The sequence below is a fragment of the Astyanax mexicanus genome, chromosome 4 (genome assembly GCF_023375975.1).
Source record: "Astyanax mexicanus isolate ESR-SI-001 chromosome 4, AstMex3_surface, whole genome shotgun sequence".
Lineage (NCBI taxonomy): Eukaryota > Metazoa > Chordata > Actinopteri > Characiformes > Acestrorhamphidae > Astyanax > Astyanax mexicanus.
In genome coordinates this window covers 19,025,691-19,049,891 of record NC_064411.1, presented here as the reverse complement: position 1 = coordinate 19,049,891, position 24,201 = coordinate 19,025,691, and the positions used below count along the sequence as shown (strand labels likewise).

The 24,201-nt window shown below is 40.2% G+C and overlaps 2 protein-coding genes across 10 annotated transcripts in view; one reads left to right on the top strand and one right to left on the bottom strand.

Moving 5' to 3' along the window:
* LOC111197331 (NACHT, LRR and PYD domains-containing protein 12-like) overlaps nt 1-24,201 on the bottom strand; it is a 686,367-nt gene that overhangs the window by 133,155 nt on the left and 529,011 nt on the right. The window lies entirely within an intron of this gene.
* LOC111189991 (zinc finger protein 239-like) overlaps nt 1-24,201 on the top strand; it is a 269,338-nt gene that overhangs the window by 34,830 nt on the left and 210,307 nt on the right. The window lies entirely within an intron of this gene.

Below are 24,201 nucleotides of genomic sequence, written 5' to 3'. Positions count from 1 at the left end.
ATGGGTCTCTCAGTACCCATGGTCAGATAAAAAACATTTAATTATATACATTATATCATATATAAATATATTTCACATTCAAACATTAACAATATTACACAAATGGTTAATAAATGTTTAATTTTCAGTGTGTAGTTAATAATTCAAGGGAACTGATGAAAAAGCATTTACATTTACACCCTTTACATTTTAGTCGACTAAATTGACTGTAATTTTACTAGACTATATTCTTATGATATTTAGTCGACTAAAACTGGACTAAAACTATGACTATGACTAAAACCAAATCAAAATTTGTTGTCAAAATTAACACTGCCTCATCCACATACCCAGGACTTCATCAAAGAGGCCGGGAACGTATGTCACGTCACGACATGACAGTTTAATCCAATGTCTTCGTCGAACACCCACATTCGGTAACACTTTATAATACTGTTCCATAGTTAATAGGTAACTAAGCAGTAACTAATTAATAGTGCTGCATTAACACCTAAATATTTTCTATTAACTACCAGGGAGTACTGAATAATTACTCAGTAGACAGTGACACCATTTGTAGTAGTAGTGACATTAAGTACCTTATTATCATCATTATCTTCCAAATATTAGCAACATATAGTAAAATACTAGTGTATTTTACTATATGTTGTAAAATACTAGTCTGCTTAACCCACATTTTTTAAAGAAAAAAAAAAACTTTATAACGTAATATTATTGAATAGGAGACATTAATTATGTTCTCCAGAAGGCATCTAGGACTCTTAGACTGACTGTATTCAATTTTGTTTTTATGATCACTGCTTTAATATTAAGCACCAACCTTATAAACGTTCATCTTCAGCCTTGCAGTCTCACATAGCCTTTTTGTCAGTGCGCACTATTAGGGTAATTACGGTAATTTCACAGCGCAAGACCGCTAGCCTCTATCCGTGTGTTTATCTGCTGCTGCAGGTTATTTGATCAGTGGTGATATTAAAGTCAGTGACACCACTTATCATATATTAACCTTACTTACCTTAGTATGCTCAATATCTTACAAATTTTAGAATGTTAGTAGATGTTAGTGCTCCACTTCAGTCCTCCTGGAGATGTGCTCAGTAGAATTGATGGCTCACATACAGCTTTACTCTAGGTTGTGTCCTACATCCTTATTCTGGGGGAATCATGTTTAAATGAATAAATATTTGTGTTAGATAACAGACTGTCCCTGTGTTCAACATAGATAATTAATTAGGTGTCACTGTCTTCTTTTTTCGGGAGTTAACAGCAGCACATGGTAACCCATTACTAATAACTGAAGAGTTATTGTGTTTTTCTTTAGGAGTTACTGCAAATCATACCACAGTATTATAAAATGAGAAACATGGTAACTAATTACTGATTACTGAGGATTTACTGCAGATCAGAACACAGTTTTACAAAGGGATATATACATTAATAATACTACTACTACTACTAATAATAATAACACACATTTAACCTAGCTAACACACACATTTAACCTAGCTAACTAATACACACATTTAACCTAGCTAACTAATACACACATTTAACCTAGCTAACTAATACACACATTTAACCTAGCTAACTAACACACACACACACATTTAAACTTACTAACTAAAACATTTAACCTAGTGTTAGAAATTCGGCTTTCAGGAATCAGGAGTCAGAATCAGGAATCAGGAGACAGCTTGAGAGATGACTTGAGTTTATTCTCGTGCAGACAGAAAATCTACACGGGCACAGCTTAGTTGGTCGTTGCTCCCTCTGTGTCCGCCTGACTAGTCCATGTGACTTTTCTGTCTGTTACTGTCTGTGTGAGACTCTCTGACCGAGACTCAACTAGACTGAGCTCAACTGAACTCAACTAGACTGAACTAGACTGAGCTGAGCTACTAAGACATTTTAGCAGGACTTTACATACAGGAGAAACTGCTTTGAACACAGCAGGGGGAGAAAGGGTAAGGGTTTATGGAGGAGTATGTGGGGGGTGTCATCATTGGGGGTGTCTCTATCAACTTATGTTAAACAAAGGAGAGATGTGAGAGATAAGGGTGAGGGGCAAAAGGTTAGGAGTGTATAGGGAAAAAGGGGGGTTAAGGAGTGAGACAGTTTAGAACCTAAGAAAACTTAATAAAAGTACAATTTGTTGTTGACAGAATCTCTCATTGCTCCCTCTGATTCTCCCAACATGGAGAATCACAAAACTATGTACAATAAATTGTCATATGTATAAACAATTAAAGAGCTGTAACTATACAACTGTAATTGTACCATAAATGTCAGAAAAGTTGATGTAACCAAGTATTGGATCTGTTTATGGCTGTTACTTGGTCCCAAAAATGTTCCTGAAGAATAATCAAGAAAGTTTCAGTAGTTGTCCATGGTTTTCCAAGAGGCTTGCTCCCATGTGGTGATGTCTCCTCTTACATCACAACTTCAGCTTTTGAGCAGCCACATTGTGTGTGCGTGTGTGTGTGTGTGGATGTCCATGGCGATTGCTTCAATGTCGGTGAAAGGCAGGTAATCTGGGAAGTCCACTTTGAACATCAGTTGTCTCTTCAACTGTTGAGGCTTGCGTCCGACACTTGCTGGATTGGCTGGAGCACTGTCTGGCTCCAACAGATCTGTAACAGAGGAAACACTGAGCAGTAAATTGTTCATTGATGTTGATTATGTCTTTTTTTGTAGTTTATCTGCTTATCCCCACTGTCTGTCCCTCAGAAGAGGCTGCTATGATAATGTACAGTGTGTTGAAATCTTCATCCCAAAGGGTAACCCCCATGAAAATAGAAATCATGGTTCTTCCTCGGGACTCTGAACAATTACCCACCGCTTCTTTTACTGACCCTAGATCTCAGTTCTGGGGTACAAGCAGAAACTAACAAAACTCAATGAGACATTCTCATCTAAATAGATTGTTTCATGTTTCCTCACCATGACCCATTGACCAGAAATAACAAGACATTTGCTCTAATCTCGTTAGTTGTCCGAGTTTTCATCTCACCACAGGTGAGAAAACTATTTGTATTACCCCACTGTGACCAAATTGTGCTTTTAAAGCTAGTGCTTCCCCTTTGATACAGAAACCATATGGATCACTTTCAACATATCAATTCAGCCATACTCAGAGTTCCACAGATCAGGAACTCAAACTACAGGTTGTAGCTGAAAAGAATATAAAACTTAAATTGTATAATTGATCGTATAGTGGTTTATTCAGTGTATAACAATTTTAAATTGATCGTATAATGGTTCATTTTATCTAAATGCAATAACTACATCACCTAAAGTCTGCAAAAACTTTGTTTGGTGCATTATCTCTAAAATTGGGCAACACAACATAACTTAATCATGTTTGTTTCATGTTTCCTCACCATGACCCATTGACCAGAAATAACAAGACATTTGCTCTAATCTCGTTAGTTGTCCGAGTTTTCATCTCACCACAGGTGAGAAAACTATTTGTATTACCCCACTGTGACCAAATTGTGCTTTTAAAGCTAGTGCTTCCCCTTTGATACAGAAACCATATGGATCACTTTCAACATATCAATTCAGCCATACTCAGAGTTCCACAGATCAGGAACTCAAACTACAGGTTGTAGCTGAAAAGAATATAAAACTTAAATTGTATAATTGATCGTATAGTGGTTTATTCAGTGTATAACAATTTTAAATTGATCGTATAATGGTTCATTTTATCTAAATGCAATAACTAATAAGTCTGCAAAAACTTCGTTTGGTGCATTATCTCTAAAATTGGGCAACACAACATAACTTAATCAGGACTGGTCTCAAGTCCCTTGCTAGTAAGAAAACAAAACAAAATAGTTAAAAGGTGCACTTAAATATATTATTAACATGCTACTTAGCTTATGGTAAGCTCAACCTGGATGGTAAATTCAACTTATGTTCATAAGAATCTTAAGATTCTGCTCTGAGATTTGAAACCATCAAAATCCAGTTCTTAAAAACAAAAAGCACAAATATGAGTTTAAGTAGCAGGACAAATTAACTTAAGCCAAAGCAGGAGAAACTGTTGAAATCCCTGTGACTCCCTGTAGAGCACTGAATATCAAAGATAACTGCCCTGTGACACCCTGTAAGGTCTTGATTATCAGTGATATCTGTTCTTGGGAAATCCCAGCTGGGCTTCCCTGTGAGAACCCAACAAAAGAATTTCCCATTGTGCTGCCTCTAGAACTAGCACCCATTTTGCGTCTATCTGCCTGCTTTTTACGACAAACTCGAGAAAAGTGACCAATTCTATGGCAGTAGTGGCACTCTTTTTTCTGATTAGAGAATTGTTGATTGGAACCCAAGTTTGATCCATTCTCTGTGAGGATGTGTATGGATGCAGGAACATGGTTTGGTTCAAGATCCACATCCAAACGGTCCAGTTCATTCTTAAGATCAACCCACTTAGTATTCCTCCAGTTTGGAACAGCAGTCACCAGAGCTTGTCTAAGATCTGTTTGTAGTGACTCAACCAGCTGTCTAAAATGGGGACCATCAGTTGTATTGTTAATGTTATCAGCACTGTATTGGCTGATACCTGAATGACGCAGAAAAACTTTTTCAAACCTCTCACAGAAGTCTGCTGCAGACTCTCCCTTTCTATGTCTGCAGTTGGTAATCTGCCCCCAATCAGTGGTTTTACGGCATTTGCATTTAATCCAGTCCTCAAAAGCTTCCCACCCTTTGTCAAGGTTCTGGCCTTTGTCACCCAAAGCATTTGACACCTTTTTAGCAAGTTCTCTACCATCTGTGATGTTAAGAACTTGACTAGCAATGGCTACTGCATCATTGGGATGTAGTGAGTACAAATTCCTTTTCTTATGCATGAGGTCAATGAAGTCGAGCCCCATTTCCCTCGGAGGTTTAAACTCTTTGGATATTGTGTCCAAAGTTGCTGCATCTAAAGGAACGTGCCCAATTTCTAGTCCGGTTTCACCACCTGCATTTCTCTTATTACGTACCTCAGAGGATACAACAGTTACAGGTCTCATTTTAACACAGATTGGAAAGTGTGTTTTACCAGTAGCATGGTCAGAATCTTTATCTGATGACACAGATTCTGGCCCATCAGAGAGGTCACTCTCAGACAATTCAGGAGACAGCCTGACTGTTACTTGAGGATTTCCATCCTCTTTGTAACACGGCTGACCTGGAGTAGGGGCAACAGGGAGAGAACACTGAGGCCTTGATTTTGACTTACGTTTGGCATGTTGCTGTTGCACTTCTGTCAGTGTTTGCTGCAGTTGTTTACATGTGCTCTGGGCATGTTTCGTAGCTGTTTTATGCCTTCTGCACTCGCTGGTTAGCTCTAAAACCTTTTCTTCTGCTTCTTTTAACTTTTCATCCATAGATTTCATTCCCAGTACTGCTTAGTAACAAAAAGACATTCCTTAACTGAGTTGTGCTTAAGGCCATAACCTAAACCTGTTTTACACTCCGCAAGAGTCCATTCTCTATCAGCAGAGAAACCTTTGGATGAAAAGTACTGAGTTATCTTTTGCTCACAAATATGTTTCTTCCCAATGTCACTGATTAGGTTTTCAAAATCAGAATCAGACCACTGTGGCATTTCAGTCCCTCCCTTAACTAAAGTGCTGCTTTTATAGTTAAGAGGTTTAGCAAGATTCTTAATGTTTTGGCCTTTAGCAGACATGGTGAGAAAACAAGAGAACAAAACCAAGCTTTCTGAAACAATAGCAAAACAAAGACACTACCAGCAGATACCAACAAACTGTACTTCACAGAGGACTACAGCAGTAAGTTTCAACACTAAGTAAAACGTTTCTCTTTGTTAGAGAGGATCCCAGTAACAAATCCTAAGTTTACCGTTGTAACAAAACAAAACATCTCTCAGTTCAGAGAGGATAACAGTTACTAATTCTGATCTTCTAGCAGTAACAAACAAGCATCTCTCAGTTCAGAGAGGATAACAGTTACTAATTCTGATCTTCTAGCAGTAACAAAACAAAACATCTCTCAGTTCAGAGAGGATAACAGTTACTAATTCTGATCTTCTAGCAGTAACAAACAAGCATCTCTCAGTTCAGAGAGGATAACAGTTACTAATTCTGATCTTCTAGCAGTAACAAACAAGCATCTCTCAGTTCAGAGAGGATAACATTTACTGACTCCTATTTTATCCAGCCATAATTTCTCTTCAGTTCGAAATGGCGTTTACTCACCAAGTAGGTTTCAGTAGGCCATCCGGGTCACGGCACCAAGTTGTTAGAAATTCGGCTTTCAGGAATCAGGAGTCAGAATCAGGAATCAGGAGACAGCTTGAGAGATGACTTGAGTTTATTCTCGTGCAGACAGAAAATCTACACGGGCACAGCTTAGTTGGTCGTTGCTCCCTCTGTGTCCGCCTGACTAGTCCATGTGACTTTTCTGTCTGTTACTGTCTGTGTGAGACTCTCTGACCGAGACTCAACTAGACTGAGCTCAACTGAACTCAACTAGACTGAACTAGACTGAGCTGAGCTACTAAGACATTTTAGCAGGACTTTACATACAGGAGAAACTGCTTTGAACACAGCAGGGGGAGAAAGGGTAAGGGTTTATGGAGGAGTATGTGGGGGGTGTCATCATTGGGGGTGTCTCTATCAACTTATGTTAAACAAAGGAGAGATGTGAGAGATAAGGGTGAGGGGCAAAAGGTTAGGAGTGTATAGGGAAAAAGGGGGGTTAAGGAGTGAGACAGTTTAGAACCTAAGAAAACTTAATAAAAGTACAATTTGTTGTTGACAGAATCTCTCACTAGCTAACTAACACACACACACACACACACACACACACACACACACACATTTAAACTTACTAACTAAAACTATTAACCTAGCTAACTTACACACATGTCCCCAAGCTAACTAACACACAATTAACCTAGCTAACTTAGCTAGCTAGCTAACTAACACACATATAACCTAGCTAACACACACACATTTCCCCTAGCTAACTAACTCACATTTAACCTAGCTTTACCTTTACCACACGTAAACTAGTTAACTCAGCTAGCAAACGAACACACACATAACCTAGCTAACTAACACACATTTAAACTAGCTAACTTAGCTGGCTAACGCTAACTACACACACAACTTAGCTAACTTTGCTAGCTAACACACATCCTAAAGCTGTTAAACAACCCACAAAGAGTCCTCCTCTGATCCGGGGGGAAAATAAGCTGAAAAAGATCTCAATATCTTGATTACTTGTTTATTTTCAATCAAATACAGAAATATGAAAGCAGCAGAGTCTCTCTTAATCCTCTTCCAGCAGCACAGCAGAGAATTTACACGAAGGACCAGGAGAGCTGCCACTGCTGTAATTGCCGTAATTACCCTAATAATTACCCTAATAATGTGCAGTAAAAAAAAAGGCTCTGTGACGCTGCAAAGGCTGAAGATGCACTTTTATAAGGCTGATACCTAATAATAAAGCAATGATTATTACATTACAGTCTTAGAAGCCTTCTGGAGAACTTTAATTTATGTCTCCTATGCAATAATATTACGTTATAATGTTGTTGTTGTTTTTTTTTTTCAAAAATGATGGTTAAGCAGAGCAATACACACTGAAGTATTTTACTATATGTTGCTAATATTTGGAAGGAACTGAGGATAATCAGGTAATTAAGGTTACCACTACTACAAATGGTGGCACTTGCTTAATTCAAATATGCCTTCAATTATTATGCATTTAACTCAAATATGCCTGATTTAGATCTATAGTTCCCCAGGTGGGATGTAAGGGTTTTCAGTAGATAATGTTGATTTGAGCAGTAAATAATACGTAGTTATTATAAAGGAGACTTCATTAGTAAGTAGTTCTCCGGGAGATATGTAAGTCTCAGTAATTATTGTGAAGTTAATAGTGAACTACTATAATCATTAGTTCAGTACTATCTACTGAGTAATTATTCAGTATTCCCTGGTAGTTAATAGAAAATATTTAAGTGTTAATGCAGCACTATTAATAAGTTCCTGCTTAGTTACTTATTAACTATGGAACAGTATTATAAAGTGTTACCCCCACATTCTCTAAAGGAGAAGAATGAGGAACATCACAGGACCTGCAATTTCTCAAAGCTCCATCTGATACCAGTTCTTTTCTCTCCAGTACTGGATACAAAGAGATTAGCAGTGTTACAAATGACTGACTTGTTCTGATCAGATCCGGTAAAAAAGGACAGGAATTCTACTGCAATATATAAAGATCTACAAGTCCTTTTTAAAAAATTAGCATATTGTGATAAAGTGCATTATTTTCTGTAATGTACTGATAAACATTAGACTTTTTATGTTTTAGATTCATTACACACAACTGAAGTAGTTCAAGTCTTTTATTGTTTTAATATTGATGATTTTGGCAAAAAAGTAAAGAAAAAACAAAAATCCCTATCTAAAAAATTTGCATATTTCATCCAACCAATAAAAGAAAAGTGTTTTTAATACAAAAAAGTCAACCTTAAAATAATTATGTTCAGTTATGCACTCAGTACTTGGCCGGAAATCCTTTTGCAGAAATGACTGCTTCAATGCGGCATGGCATGGAGGCAATCAGCCTGTGGCACTGCTGAGGTGTTCTGGAGGCCCAGGATGCTTCAATAGCGGCCTTAAGCTCATCCAGTGGTTTAGGCACTGTGAGCATGTGCCAGGTCCTGCTGAAAAATGAAATCTTCATTTCCATAAAGCTTTTCAGCAGATGGAAGCATGAAGTGCTCCAAAATCTCCTGATAGCTAGCCGCATTGACCAGCTGACATGGCACCCCAGACCATCACTGACACTGGACTTCAGGCATCTTCATTCCTTCTCCCCAGTCTTCCTCCAGACTCCGACCCAGGTCAGGCGCTTCTGCCACTGTTTCTGGTTCAAAAGTGGCTTGACCTGGGGAATGCGGCACCTGTAGCCCATTTCCTGCACACGCCTGTGCACGGTGGCTCAGGATGTTTCTACTCCAGACTCAGTCCACTGCTTCCGCAGGTCCCCCAAGGTCTGGAATCGGCCCTTCTCCACAATCTTCCTCAGGGTCCGGTCACCTCTCCTCGTTGTGCAGCGTTTTCTGCCACACTTTTTCCTTCCCACAGACTTCCCACTGAGGTGCCTTGATACAGCACTCTGGGAACAGCCTATTCGTTCAGAAATTTCTTTCTGTGTCTTACCCTCTTGCTTGAGGGTGTCAGTGATGGCCTTCTGGACAGCAGTCAGGTCGGCAGTCTTACCCATGATTGCGGTTTTGAGTAATGAACCAGGCTGGGAGTTTTTAAAAGCCTCAGGAATCTTTTGCAGGTGTTTAGAGTTAATTCGTTGATTCAGATGATAAGGTTAATAGCTCGTTTAGAGAACCTTTTCATGATATGCTAATTTTGTGAGATAGGAATTTTGGGTTTTCATGAGCTGTATGCCAAAATCATTATTATTGTTGTAGTGTTTTATTTAGTGTGTGTGTAGTGTTTGTGTTTATGTAGTGTATATGTGTGTATGTAGTGTGTGTGTGTGTGTGTGTGTGTGTACGTGCGTGTGTGCCAAAAAGCTTTTTCTACAAAATGATAACTACGTCCTGCCTTGTATACTCCTAATACGAGGTAGCTACCTAACTATCTAGCTGTCTATCATTAGCTCTGGGCTTATAGCTACCTTTAGCTACCTAGCTAAAACATCCAACACTGAAATAAAGTAGTTAACATTTAGCTAACCTAGCTAGCTAAATCTTTTCACTCTGAAGAAAAGTAAACATTAGCTAATCTAGCTAACTGAAACATTTCACACTGAAATAAAGTAGTTGACATTAGCTAACCTAGCTAGATAAAACATTCCACACTGAAATAGTTATCATTAGCTAACCTAGATAGCTAAAATCATTCCACTCTGAAATAAAGTAGTTAACATAAGCCAACCTAGCTAGCTAAAACATTCCACACTGAAATAAAGTAGTTAACATTTGCTGCCCTAGCTAGTGTTGTGGAAATTTGGTGGTTTGGAGTGAAATAATAATGTTGAATGCTAAGTCAGGATCGAAGTGAGTAGCAAGGTTTTATTGAAGTCAGACAGTGTCGCGTACACCAAGAATCTGCTTATCCAGCTACCCCCCCTCATTCCTTTTTATACGCTCTCTCAGCCCCTCACCCCACATACGTCGTATACGACGTGTGAGTACGTGGCATAAGAGCATGTGACCTTTACTACATGAGTACGTGGCATGCGAAGACCTATAAGACTTACTACCTAGCATTCATACAAAACCCATCTGTTACTATTTACACAATTACAGACACTTTAACATTATGAATCATTTAATACTATGCTATTTTATTACAACATCCCCCCTTTGATTCTTAATTAATAATTATACATTATTCTCATTGAACAAATGTTCCAGACCTAATTCTTTATTTAATGTGAGCTGAAATTTACATTACACTTGTGTTAAGCAAAGATAACTTAATTTGATAAGTTTCCGAATTGAGGATAGGGACATGTATGCTGCAGGTGAAGAGTTACTTATCTGCTTATGGCCACTGTACACCAAAGTTAGATTATTTTTTTTAAAATCAGCGTTACTTCAAATAAGTATAAAATAGTTCATGTTAAACAAGAGATATGTGATAAAAAGAGACTTTTCACTGAAAAGGGGGCTGACTCAGCTTCGTACACTCTCTCACAAGCATGTGAGACATGGATGAGAAGAAGCTGATTAAACGTGCTAAATGTATTTAATAATAACAAGTTTATGTATTTGTCGGATAATCTTTAGTGTGATCTAATTATCTGTCACGGAGCTCTCACTTTAGTCGCGGTGCTGCGCTGCATTCCGCTCTTTCACAGTTTCTCATGGAGATCTAGTCGTTTTGATGTCTGTTTCTATGTGTTACATTGCTGATAAATTTCTTTGTGGTTCAGAAAACACAAGGACTGGTACATTGCAACACTTCGCCAAAATTTTCCTTTAGAACTTTACATTTTTAAGTATGTTTTTTCCTTTCAGAATGTATTACTTATAAAATGAATCTTTCTTAGTTATGTTTTAAGTAGTAATTAATAATGTTATTTGTTATGATTTATATATTTTATTATACTTAAACCATTATAATTCATTTTCATTTAAACTTCAGAAGAGAATTCATGTCAATTAATGAATCGTCTAAACTCAGCGAAACAAAATGCCATATATTTCTGTGTACATTTAAAAAACAAATGAATCATCTGCAACGTGTGGCACCAAAGAACAAACATAATATGTATTATTACACCTGATGTATGGGCTACGAAATTTGCGTACAGCCATAAAAATTCTTCACCAGATATCTGAATGAACCTCAGCAGAACCATATAACAATGTCTCTATGCTGATCAGCAAAACAGTTCAGTCCAACTGCCATCACAATTAGCCCTTTAGCGCTGATCATCTTTTAAGCTGTTTCTTCAGATGTAGTCGGAGCATTCTTGCGTATTCCATCTTCATGGCCTTCTGGAAGACTAGGCGCACATTTGCCTGCGGAGGTCTCGTATCAGCACCCAGTCACCTGGCTCGTGGTTGCGTCAGCACTATTTTCATCTGGACACAGACAGAAACACGCCTCATACAACGAGACGCAATACCGTGAGATAATGATCTAGTAACTCTTTTTGTTCAGGGGAGATGAGCTTAATCTCACATGCGGATCTGCCGAAGACTTTCTCAAGGGCACTGAGAACTGTTTATATTTTTCTTATCTGGTTCCGCTTTGCCGGAGGACCAGGGACAACACTTAATCCAATTAATGCCTGTTTGTTGTGTCAATTTTGCAAAAGTATTTTTTAATTATCATAATTACCCTTTTCTACAATGTTTTCTCGTCTCTTTTCCTAAATACGTCCAATTAATTATGCCAGAATGCACTAGCGCAGTGCCGCTGTCACTTTTAGACGTGCTGCGGCAGACCCTGCCCGGAGATAATATCTCTGAGGAACGTCGCTGTCACTGCTTCACCATCCCGTGAACCTGTAGAAAAATAACCTCCACCCATTTGCTGAACGTGCGTACACAGACCAGGATAAACCATTTCCCTTCCGCTGGTATTGGTAAAATCAATTTGCCAGTGTTAAAATGACTATATCGCTGACCCACATGCTGTTGCTTATGTGTGTTGACATGTTGAACAAAATTGTATTCAGTATATTCCCCCTTTTGATCATACGCATGAGCAATAACAATTAAGCCTTCCATGTATGCCTTTTGGGAAACACGATCTACTTGTTGCGTTGTTTTATGTACACACGCTAATTTAGACCACTGAGCTCTATTCCAGTGGTAGCGGATTGCATGTTGTGTAGAAACCGTTTTTCTTGGTCAGTTACAGGCAATGGCGACGACAGGTGTGGAGCGATGTTGTTTAGTAACATAGCCCGCTACGGCATTTTTCTTTGCTGACAGGATCATTTGTTGACATATATGCTGCACATTTAATGACTGCTACTTAATATGATACTAGTAAGGCAGAAAACCAGTCATTTATTAGTTTATAAAGCTTGTCAGGACATTACGCTGCTTTCACATGTACCCGAAGTTATGTGCGGTGCTCTACGCTAACATGGAATTACTCCATACCATGAGTGTTTTACCTTTTGCCAGTTTATTTATTCATTTATTAATCAATCTATTTATTCTTCTTCTTCATATTGTTATTATTATTATTATCATTAGTATTATTATTATTATTATTCGTATTATTATTATTATTATTATTATTATTATTATATTCTCTTGCTCTTAATGCATGCGTGTGTGCTGTTGAGCTAGGCACACCTTATAAATATATGTATATATATAAAATAATAAAAACAAAGTAAACAAAACAAAAAAGAAACATTTTAAAACATCTAAAAGCTCTAAAACACATCATACTTTTTGCTTTTCCCTTTTCCTGTTTTTTTTTTTTTTCGGTTGGTTTCCTCTTTATACTAAAACCATTTTGAAACACTCACAGCTCTATATATATATATATATATATATTTTTTTTTTTTTTTCCCTCCAGTCACTAACCTATTATTTCAACAATAAATCTTCACATAATTTAAATAAACAGTGAAAGAAAGTGGGGGGAAAAAGAATACAGAGTAAAAGAGAAAAGCTAAAACCCTGATGGGCACTGAAATTCTGAAAACTAACTCCTTTCCAACTTTCAGTTTCATCATACATACTGGTTCCTCAAACCAGAGTTCATAGACCTTTTATACGCTACAGTACAGTTACTAATCAAAATTAAGAAGAAGAAGAAGGTACTTCCCTTTTTCGCTGTCTCAGTGGGTCTCGGTTTTCGCTGCCATTCACCTTCTGCTGCCCGCCTGAGCTGTCGCTGTGTTTTCCTCCTTCTGGACGTTTTTCTTTTGGACAGTCTCTTGCGTAATGTCCATGCTCGCCACAGTTATTACATCAATTCGCCCATGTATTATCGTCTTTTCCTGTGCTTGACTGGAACACTACAAATCCTCCCCTGCCTTCGTTGCACCCCCAAACTCTTTCTCAGCCTCTTCCTCTGCCAGTTTCTTGTGTAGCATAGATAAGGAGGGCTGCAAATGGCTGTCCCAACATGGCTTGATCCAACGTGTCTGCCCGCTTTTTCTCTTTCCGTTTAATTTCGCTCAAAGTTGGGCGACAAAACTTAACAAAACCCTCAAATTCTTTTCCAAACTTTCGTCTTCCTGCATGTCGGGGGTCGGGCAGGCCAGAGGCAGATTCCGTCATCTCTTTTTGTTTTCAGTCCACTATCAATGTACCAACGTGGAACCACTCTTGGCCCACGACTTCAACCAGCTCAGCACTCGGGCTGATCCGCTCTTTCAGCGCTCTGAAGCCCCCCCCTCCCTCCCCTTTATGAGTCTGGGTGTGGGAAGCTATGGGCAAGTCAGGCCTCTGCGCTGCGTTGTAGATCTGGGCACCTGAGAAGGCTCTGTTCTTGTCGTCCCACCGAATCGTTGCAGTCCGGTTCTGGTGGTGCTCGTCTTTTCGGCGGGGCAGCTTCGGGGTCGGGTTTGGCAGCAACTGAGAGACACTGAGACAATGCATTAACAACCTCCCCCCCTTTTTTATCTTTAGATGTTATTATATATATATATATATATATATATATATATATATATATATATTTTTTTTTTTTTTTTTTTTCCTGATGGCAAATAAACAACAGGAAAAGATTCCTGTGTGACTCTTTTTTTTACTTTTTTTTTTTTTTACTTTTTTAAGGATCCTGCACTTAACACAATAACAGGACACACAAACAAATAGTAGAATGAAAATAAAAGAATTTTCAGAATGTTCTTTTTGACAATTTTTAACTAATATTAATAATTCATGAATGAAATTAATATTAATATTCAACCAATTTAACCAATATTTCACTCTTGACACATAGTTGCACACTCACACAATTACATATTTCACAATGATGCTCCCAGTAGTTGGACATCTGAAATATTTTTATCCACAGGGGGACATACATTACACTATCAGTGCCATAAACCTGGCTCCTCTGCTAAGGAGAGCCGCAGTGTGAAACTAAATTAAAACGTTAAAAAACGTTTTTTCCCTTTCCTTCTCTTAATTTTTTCCCTTTTTTTTGTTTTTGTTTTATACCCCTATATATCTGGGATCCCAGTTTTGCTCACTCACTTGACTTAATGACTCAAAGGTCATCGCACCCCACAGCCCGGGCCTGAAACTCTAAATGACACATCTATCAGAAGAGGCTTCGTTCTGGTCAAAGCAACTTTATTCGCACGCCGCTGACTGCCATGTAGTTATACACCGCCAACTGCCACGCACTATCTATGCCGCTAACTGCCACGCAATAAAACACCGCTAACTGCCACGTACGTGCCGCTAACTGTCGCACACTTAGGTGCCGTTAACTGCCACACATACGCCATTAACTGCCACGCAAAAGTGCACCGTTAACTGCCCAATAGACGTGTTACACTGTCATGCAACTAAAATTGGAGTGTTTCAGGGTAGGGTGGAGGGGAATAATTTAAGTATTTTCACTATAACTCTTGAAACAATTAGTTAATCAGTCACTCACCACCAGTGTTCGTAGATGAAGTTTGGAGTTCGAGCGGAGGGACGATCAGTTACACGCACCCCCGCGGTACTTTGCTCGTGCTCTGTGAGCTTTTCCCCTGCGATTTTTGGGTCCAGTCTGCTGCTGGAGAGCGTCCTCGGTGCGTGTTCACTTCTCTTCCCTCCACGGCAAACCGGCCTTCATCCTGCCACTATGCCAATTTGTGATGGAAAAAAGTAGTGACAGAATAAAACACGAAAATCTTAGTCTGGATCAAGTGAGTAGCAATTATTTAATTGGAGAAAAGCCAGAATACATTTCAAAGCATGCGTTCAAGTCTCTCCCCCCGTACAGCCAACATCACAGGGTATTTGTACCTTTTTTAAGTCCCCTCAGGCCATTGCCTTATAAGGTAAAAAGCTTTGCCTTATATGGTAAAATGTCCACGTACACTGGTCAGTAACTTGTGCCACACGTGTTATATGGTTGATGCCTGAGGGATGTGATTGTGTGGTCACCTGTCCTGCACGCCCATGTGAGCCACGTACGCACATTCTAATCTCTGCAGCTAGTCACGTATCTCCAGTCACAGTTACATACATGATTAAGGAATAATTTACCCTCCTTATTGATTATGAATCACCTCGTTAACCACTTCCTTTATAGACATTTTACCCTTCCCAGCAGCCACAACCTTCTTTTCTCCCTCTGTCCATGCCACCGACATCCACAGGAGAAGGGCCTGCCCCACAACTATCACCACCTAGCAAAGAGGTACCATTCCTCTCAGACACGAGTACCCCAGCCACCAGAACCCCAAACAGCTACACTGTCCTGGAAAACAGAAAATGACCCAGACACCGCTCCCTCTGTCTCCAAATTTCAACCAGCTCGGACACCAGGGCCACAGCTAATTTCAACCTCAACATGTTCAACCTCTTGACCTCTTCAAACTTTTCTTCTCTGTTCAAACAGTGCAAACACTGTGTCAAAACACAAACAAGCAGGCAGCTAAAAATCTGTCAGAGGGAAAGAAGTACAAATGGACAGACTTGGATGCAGAGGAATTTTATGAGTACTGTGGTTTGGTTCTCTTTGATCAAAGTTGACAGCATTAATGATTACTGGAGGCAGGATCACCTCTTTTCTTTGTCCCTGCCTTCCCAGATCATGTCACGGGACAGATACAGAACAAAACCTTGGAATACTCATCTTAGTGATCCAGTTGAAGATGTCCACAATGACCAGAAAAGGTGCACAGCAGAGCATGACAAACTCTTCCGCCTGAAACCTCTAATGGAGACCACCAAGACTGCCTGCAAGTCATTTTATCAACCTCACAAAGACCTGGCTGTGGATGAAAGAATGGTTGCCTCTAAGGCTAAAACTGGAATGACTCAGTACATGAAGTCAAAACCCACAAAGTGGGGATTCAAGCTGTTTTTCCTGTCTGACTCCAGAAATGGTTACACAGTCGATTTCTCAGTTTACACAGGCAAAAGTGACATCCCCTCTGGACATGGCCTCCCTTATGATGTTGTTATGTCGCTGGTGCAGCCAGGTTACCTCGGCACAGGCTACCACATTTACATGGTCGATTTTTATTAAGTCCCAAGCTCTTCATAGCTCTCCATGAGTGCAAATTTTCTGCCTGTGGGACCAACAACAACAACAACAACACCTGACACACAAAGTTTTCTAGGAGAAACTGACTCCTGAGCTCTGTGGCAGGCCTCTCCTCACAGCTCCTGCAAAGGTCACCAGCAGGTCATGTTCCTGTCCCTATTACCAATCTCCAATCAGCAGCCCCCAGTGAAAGAGACACCACAGGTCGCAGGAGCCAGGGTAGCAGACAAGACACACCTTGAAAATGCAGCAAGTGTGGTGTTGCCCTGTGTCTGCCCCTGCACAGAAACTGCTTTGCTGCATGGCATGACATTTGAAAACATGAATGGAATAAATAAAAATGTGTAAATAGTTTTTCATTCTGTACGTTTTTTAAGATTGCTTTTATATGTAATTACTATATAACTATATTATTATATAATATAATTAGTAAACATTTACTATTGAACAGTGATATTTTTCATGTTTCTAGCGTAATATTTTTAGCGTAAATATGCGGGGCAGCGAGGAATATTGGGTTTATTCCCATGAAGAACTGCTGGCCCTTCGACCCACGGGACGTGGGGGCATTGTCCACACAATACCGGGGGAACTGAGAAGGAAGCACCGAGGCTGCAGGGCCGGTGCTAAGCTAATGGCTAAGAGGACGGAGAAGCGCTGGAGGTACAAACCCTCTGTTCCGTCGGTGGTTATGGGAATGTAAACTCACTGACCAACAAATCCGACGAGCTAGCGTGTCTGGTGAAGTATCAGAAGCTCTAAAGGGAATGTAGCGTGCTGTGTTTCACCAAGACCTGGCTCACCCCCGACACACCAGATGCTAATGTGGAGCTACCCGGCTTCTCTACAGTGAGGGCGGACAGGGACCCAGCGCTATGCGGGAAGCGGAAAGGTGGGGGGATCACGCTTTTCATTAACAACAGATGGTGCAACCCTGGACATGTGTACGTGAAGGTGATCTGCTGTCAGTATATTAAACTGTTAGCGGTCTCTGACTGTATTACATGCCGCGGAAGCTCTCTCACGTGATCCTCATCTGTGTTTACATTCAGCCGAGAGCGGACGTGCAGGCGGCATGTGACGCCATCCACTCCACCGTCGCAGCGCTGCAGACACAGCACCCTGACGGCTTCTACATGATTACTGGAGATTTTAATCACGTAACCTAATGTGAAGGATGCATACAGGGCTATTCCACTACCACCGCTGGGGAGATCAGATCACAACCTGGTCTTCCTACAGCCTCAGTACAAACCACTGGTACTGAGGCAGCCCACTACCACACGCTCATTCAGAGTCTGGTCTCCTGAAGCAGAGGAAGCCCTCAGGGACTGCTATGACACCACTGACTGGAGCGTGCTGCTGCACCCACATGGCGAGGACATTGAGGGGGTGACTCACTGTGTTACAGACTACTTGAATTTCTGTATGGATGTTGCTGTTGCCACAAAGACTGTACGCTGCTTTCCTAACAACAAACCCTGGATTACCAGCACCGTCAAGGACCTCCTCAACCAAAAGAAGAGGGCGTTCAAAGATGGAAACCTGGTAGAGCTGAAGCGCGTACAGAGGGAACTCAAGGTACGTCTTAAAGAGGCCAAGGAGTCCTACAAGAAAAAGGTGGAAAGAAAGCTGCAAGATAACAACATGAAGGTGGTCTGGGGTGCGATGAAAACCATCACTGGGTGCAAGAACAACAACGGCAACAGTAGATGGGGGTGTGGACAGAGCAAACCAGTTTAACAACTTTTACAACAGGTTTGACTGTCCTCCTGCTGCTCCCTCCTCCTACCCTCCTGCAGCATCACCATCATCTCCATTTCCACCACCTTCAACTCCAACTCCACCGTCTTCATCTTCATCACCAGCATTACCCTCACCTCCATCTTCATCACCACCATCACCCTCTCCTCCATCATCATCTTCATCAGCACCATCATCCTCACTTCCTCCATCTTCATCATCACCCCCACCTCCACCATCTTCATCAGCACCAACATCACCCTCGCCTCCACCATCTTCAGCTGGCAGACAAATCAGCTCCTCCAGTCCACCAACCTTTACTGCAGACCAAGTCAGGAGACAGCTGAAGAGACTTCACCCCAGGAAGGCAGCTGGCCCGTACAGAGTGTGCCCCAGAATGCTCAAGGCTTGTGCTGTCCAACTGGGTGAGCCCCTCCAACATGTGTTTAACCTAAATCTGCGTCTAGGGATGGTTTCTGTCATGTGGAAGACAACCTGCCTCGTTCCAGTTCCTAAGAAGGCACACCCGAAGGAGCTGAATGATTACAGGCCGGTCGCTTTGACATCTCATGTGATGAAGACCATGGAGCGACTGCTGCTGGACCACCTCAGACCTCAGGTCCACCATGCTGAGGACCCACTGCAGTTTGCGTACCGTGAAAAGGTGGGAGTGGAAGATGCCATCCTCTATCTTCTGCACAGAGCTCACTCTCATCTGGACAAGGGGGGAGGTGCTGTGAGGGTCATGTTCTTTGTCTTCTCCAGTGCCTTCAACACCATCCAGCCCCTACTGCTGAGAGACAAGCTGATGAAGATGGAGGTGGATATGCACCTGGTCACCTGGATCACCGACTACCTTACTGGGAGACCACAACATGTCAGAATCAGGGACTGCTCCTCTGATACAGTGATCAGCAGCACAGGAGCACCACAGGGGAGTGTTCTCTCTCCAGTCCTGTTCACACTGTACACATCAGACTTCAAATACCACTCAGAGTCATGCCACATGCAGAAGTTCTCTGACGACACTGCAATCATGGGGTGTGTGCGTAATGGTGATGAGAGAGAATACAGGACCCTGGTTGAGTAATTTGTGGTTTGGTGCAAGACGAATAATCTGCAACTGAACATCTCCAAAACCAAGGAGATGTGCATAGACTTCAGGAGGTCCAGGCCCTCTGCTCAGCAGCCAATCTCCATCGAGGGGGTCGATGTGGAGGTGGTCAAATCCTACAGATACCTTGGTGTGCACCTGGACGATAGGCTGGACTGGTCAGTGAACACTGACTCCCTCTACAGGAAGGCACAGAGCAGACTGTACTTCCTCAGAAGGCTCTTTCAACATCTGCCAGAAACTCCTGCTGATGTTCTACCAGTCTGTGGTAGCCAGCGTCCTCTTTTACGCACAGCAAATTTAAATTATTATAACTGTGTATTTGCACTTTTTGTATGGCTGGCATCAGATACCCTCATTATATGCACATCAACTGGTGTTCATAGTCTACTGTGTTCAACTGCACTGTTCATCTACATAACACACTACTGACTGTACTTTTATACTTCATATATTTTATTGTATTTGTATTTTTTGTATTTGTTTACAAATACAAATTGTTTGTATTTTTATAAGTTTTGTTTAATCTTATCCTTCCTAGTTACTTTTGTGTACTGTGTATACCCGCTGCTGGATGTCCAAAATTTCCCCTCTGTAAATTTAAAGTATCTATCTATCTATCTATCTATCTATCTATCTATCTATCTATCTATCTATCTATCTATCTATCTATCTATCTATCTATCTATCTAGTATGAGTGTTTGCTTGTGGAGTCTTTTGTATCCTTGTCCTCTGTATGTATGTGTACCAGTTTTGTAGTTTGTATTCCTTGAATCTCTGTTTCTTCAGTCCAGGTCTGATGTTTTGTTGTCTTAGTAAGTGTTCAAAGTTTGTTCATGTTGTATTCTTTGTGTTCTCTAGTTATTCTATGTTAAGAGTTATGTTTTAGAGTTTCATGTTTCCTTAGTTTTTCTTAGTCTTTGTTAATATATATTCTAGTCTTGTTTTTGTGAGTTTTTCGCACTACCTGTTTTGTTTTCAGTTTTATTTTTATTTATTTTGTTATTAAAAATATTTAAATTATATCTGCACTAACGTCCACCCTCCTCATTTGAAACACCTAAACTTGTATCTTTGCTTGTTTCTGGTTGCACTTGAACCACAAAGTGGACATTTAAGTGAAAACTAAATAATTAAAAACTAGTTTTAACCGTTTCTTTATCAGCTTTAATTAGAGTTTTAGTAGGGGAAAAAATCGATTTAAATCGAAAATGTGATTTTTTTATTTCTTTTTAATCGAAGATTTATTTTTTTGGGGCCATATCGCCCAGCTCTAGTATAAACATTTATTTAATTGGTTTTTAATTATTGTCCTGTAGTTCCCACAAGTTTATCCATATTTTAGGATCACCAAGCTCATTTACAAGTGTGTCTTTTCAAGGATGTTATTTGATTTTTTAACATAAAACGTAATGCCAGTCCATGATCTTTGGTGAAGTGTATGTGGTTCTGCATCCAGGCACTGCAAACAATCTCTCATACCGGGAACTTTGCACATCCTTATGAATTTTCCTCATATGTTTTTCAACAGCTTTTACCTCGGCTTTGTTCCATTTTGCGGCAGTGCTAAAGGTAAAACAGAAAAATATCAGATTGCTAGGACAATTACTGAAAATAATTTATATCAATGTACGTAATTGTACGTAAAAACAGTAGGTACTAAATATTTAATATTAGTTACTTAATACTTCACAGTAGTTATACAATGTATAGTAATAAGTGACAGTGGTATACACAGAATTTAGCACTTTATGTTGCAGCATTTGAAATGCTTAAATGTGCATTACGTAGGACCTGAGAGCAAGTGTGTGAAATGGCTACAGCAGTCCGATTTCAAAACACCATAGAGAGTAGTCTGCTCCGCCCACCCCTCCCCAGCCACGAAACTTATTTGGGTTGCCAAATTCAGCAGGCTGAATCTACACGTCTTCTAAAAACAGTATCTAGAGTTATATTGACTATATGTTACACGAGGGAGAGCTAAAGCTCTGCGATGTGCCGGACCTGTCGGACTGCGGCGTGTCGGACCGCGCGATCTCCACGGTGTGTCGAACTGCGCGAGCTCCGCGGTGTGTCTGACCGCGGCACCGCGAAAGTACCTGACTGAATTAGCTTGCCAGTTAGCTTACCTGTTCAGGAGAACAGTAGCAGCTCTGGGTCGGTCTTGTGTCTTTTTGAGTCTCCACAGTTCAAACTCACTGCCAGTATTCACTCTTGTTATATTCCTGCTTTGGTCACTGAGCTTTTTTGAGACATGCTGAGGCTTTTTAAGCTGTGTAGCAGCTGAGGTTTAACTGAACCAGCCCTGCTAGCTCCTTTGCTGTGCTGCGCTGCTGTAGTGCTGGCAACGTCGGTGGGTGGAGTTAGTGTTGGGGAACGAGCAGCAGGAGGAGTCAGAGGACAAAACAAACACAAAACCCGGGAAGGACTGCACATTTAAAATAGGAACGTACTGCTGAAGTCGTGCTGACTAGAGCTGCCAGTGCTTTCACTCAACATGTTCCCTTAATATCTGATGATACATCCTGATCATTTTATCATTTACTACTGAAAATTAGTTACATAGTGGTCCTTTAAAAAGTCTAAAAAAAACAAGTACATGAGCATTTCATGACAACTGACAAACTTTACTCCAACAATATCATTTACTGATATAAAAATGATGTCAAACTCCAGCTGGATGTAGTTGATAACCAACTACTAGCTCCTGTAGGGCAAAAGGAAAGAGCCCCCTACCCACTTGGTTCTCAGAGGCATCATCAGAGAAATACACAGCTTCAAAACTGAATTAAGATCTGACCAGACCGCATTCAGGTCGATCGGCAGTGTATCGGTATCGGCCGATCGCCTATACCGTATTTTGCCTGATAATCGGCCGATACTGATACACTTCCGATCGATCGTCCCATCTCTAATTTTAACGTTCTGTTTTCCAGGCCTGGAAAGTGCTGGAATTTTTTAGGAAGTACTGAAAATGCTTGAAATTGTTCCTCTGATTTTAGCTGATCTGATTCAGGAGTTTAGGGTTAAGCAGTAAAGCAGAGCTGTGTGTGGATGACCAGTGAAACTGCTCGCTTACAAGAAGCTGCAGTTCCTCATCCAACCACTAGTCAGAGCTGCAGCTAAGCCAAGCTCTCTTCCCTGTCTCAGTAGGTGTGTTCCAACTCAGGGGCTGCATCCTTCGAAGGACTCATTTGAAGGCTGATTACGTCACCGTGGTGCGACTAGGAAGGGCGGTGTCAGCAGAGGAGCCAGCTGTATTATGTAGTTTATAGATATATAAATACTTTTAGATATTATAAATATAATTTATTTATTATATAATTTATATTACGTGTTTATATTTATATGTTTATATATAAATATAAGTATTATTTAGTTTATATAGGTAGTATCATGTTTATGTTGTTATATGTTTATAGTCTATAGATGTATAAATACTTATATAATTATTTACATAAACTAAATAATATATATGTTAGTGTGCTGCTTACCTCAGTTTAGTGGACACGGCAACGGCTGGATTTTTTGCCCAATTTAAGCTCTAGTTGGAGCGATGGATTACTGTTGTTCTTATTAAAATATTGCATTATTATCTATATATTAACAGTAAATTAGATATTTTAAGCAGTAAGCTGACTGAAAAACAGGCTGAGGTGGCTGACGTTGAGATACACATTCCTGCAGTATTGACATTAGAAATTCTGGTGTCTTAAATATTTACACATAAACTATATCACTCCTAAAAAGCTTTTATTTTGGTCAGTAACACTCTTGTGTTTATTTACTAGCAGCGTAAATTACCAGTGTTTGCTTAGGCGTGGATGTAATTAAGGGAATCTGTAAGTTACCAGGTTTGCCTCGCACCTGTGTGGCATTAATGTGGCATTTGGCCCCGCCCAAGATCGGTATCGGCGATCGACCGATCGAGGTGAAAGACGATTGGCGATCAGAATCTGCCCCAAAAACACTGATCGGTCCATCTCTAGTTAAAATTCAAGCATTTTCCAGGAATTCAAGCACCCGTAGGAACCCTGTATATATGTATTTTAATAATACGTATTTCACATTTAATCACGTATTTCACATTCAATATTAAATATAAGACTGGTGAAACTCCCCTTAATATTGCACTGTGACAATTCTACTGTACCTTTGGTACTCTTTGTTCTAAAAAACAGAAAAGTTCTCTGACTTTGATTCAAACCTTTACCCATACTTTGCTGCAGACTCAAATACTTTCAAGTTATTTTTATGAAGGTTAACTTAGTGAGAGTCCAGTTTCCACTCATTCAATTTCTCCTTCACAAATAAATCCATGGAACAGGACACAGAACAGAACTGAAGAAAAAGAAAATGTATTAACAAAATCAGTAAACAGCATTTCATTTTATTAAGTGGAATCCAGCAGGTTGTTTATCCTCAAGTTAGATTTTAAAGATAATTCAAGACAAATTAGAAAGCTCCATGTCTGAACAAAATCTACTAAGATCACAGTTCTTTCTATTTTCCTTCCTTTTAAGGTACATTACAGCATTTGTGAGAAACCCAGTGTGTAATTAGCAGCAAGGATGATGAAATGGTGCCTAAAGAATGTAGTTAGCTACCCAGCTAATTAGCAGTAAGGAAGTTGAAATGGCGGCAAAAGAAGCTAGTTA